The sequence below is a fragment of the Galeopterus variegatus genome, unplaced genomic scaffold (genome assembly GCF_000696425.1).
Source record: "Galeopterus variegatus unplaced genomic scaffold, G_variegatus-3.0.2 Scaffold9149, whole genome shotgun sequence".
In the NCBI taxonomy this organism is placed as follows: domain Eukaryota; kingdom Metazoa; phylum Chordata; class Mammalia; order Dermoptera; family Cynocephalidae; genus Galeopterus; species Galeopterus variegatus.
Window position 1 is genome coordinate 2940 of NW_007735260.1, and position 1718 is coordinate 4657.

A 1718-nucleotide genomic window follows, 5' to 3' on the forward strand; every position below is an offset into this window, starting at 1 on the left:
TCATCTAATGGCCATCAAAGGCCCATGCTGACAAGGTGGGGGTGGCAATGCAGGTCACAGCGGTACCTCCTGAACCTGCTGAGGAGAACGTGGCTCTATAGGGAGCATAGACTCCTTGTGTTACCAGATTTGCAGTTTTTCGTAAGAAGACAGACATCTGGATTCTGTTGTTGAATTTCCTGACTTTTTATTTAGGTATTTATTTATTTTATTGATTATGCATATTCATGGGGTATAGAGTTGACCATCACCAACTGTACCCAAGGTGTGATGGTCAGATCAATAGTGTCAGCATGCCTATTACCACAAATTGTGATTATTCCTCGTCCCCTACCCAATTGATCCCCAACCTCTCTCCCTTTCCCCCTCCATCTCTAGGTCTGCTCTCTCCCTCTGCAAGTCCAATGCACCACTGTGGTCTCTCTTTCCTTCCTTCTTTCTCNCTTTATGTCCATGCACAGGGTGTTTTCATCTGTGCAGAAACAAACTTGCACACAAGTAAATGTGTTCAAGAAACTGGAAAGTTACTTTAGCTTGTACCCACTCTGTGTGGTGTGTACAATCATCTGTGTATGAAATATCCTGTGCTGTCTTTGCTGAGACCTTGAGAGTTCGGGGCACTGGAATTGTGGCTGGTGCCAGGCAGACAGCAGTTGTCTGGGGCTGGATCTGCCACNCAATGGACACTTAGTTGCTTCCATATCTTGGCTATTGTGAACACAGCTGTGATGAACATGGGAGTGCAGGTATCCCTTCAACATGATGATTGACATTCCTCTGGGTATATACCCAGAAGTGGGATTGCTGGATTGTATGGAAGATCTATCTGTAGTTGTTTGAGAAACCTTCATACTGTTTTCCATTGTGGTTGTACTAATCTATAGTCTCACCAATAGTGCAGTAGCATTCCCTTCTCTCCACATCTTCATCAACACATGTTATTCTCCATCTTTTTAGTTTTAGCCAGTCTAACTGGGGAGAGATGATATCTCAATGTGGCTTTAATTTGCATGTCTCTGATGACTACTGATGCTGAGCATATTTTAAAGTGCCTGTTGGCCATTTGTATGTCTTCCTTAAAAAAATGCCTATTCAACTCCTTTGCCCAGTTTTTAATTGGTTTGTTTTTCTACTGCATAATTGCTTGAGTTCCTTGTATATTCTGGATATTAATCCCCTGTAAAATGTGTAGTTTGAAAATATTTACTCCCATTCTGTGGGTTGTCTTCTCACTCTGTTGATTGTTTCTTTTGCTGTGTGCAGTAGCTTTATAGTTTGATATAGTCCCATTTGTTTATTTTTTCTTTTGTTGCTTGTGCTTTGGGGCTCTCGTTCATAAACTCTTTGCTTAGTCCTACTTCTTGAAGTGTTTCTCCTATATTTTCCCTTAATAGTTTCACATCTTCAGGTCTTATACTTGAGTCTTTAATCCATTTTGAGTTGATTTTGGTATATGATGAGAGGTGCATGTCTAGTTTTATTCTTCTGCATATGGATGTCCAGTTTTCACATCACCACTTATTGAAGAGTCAGTCTTCTCCCCAAGGTATGTTCTTGTTGCCTTTGTCAAATATCAGTTCGCTGTAAGTCTGTGGGTTGATTTCTGGGCTGCTTATTCTGTTCCATTGGTCTAAGTGTCCGTTTGTATGCCAGTACCGTGCTGTTTTGGTTACTATAGCTTTGTAGTATAATTTGAAGTCAGGTAGTGTAATGCCTCC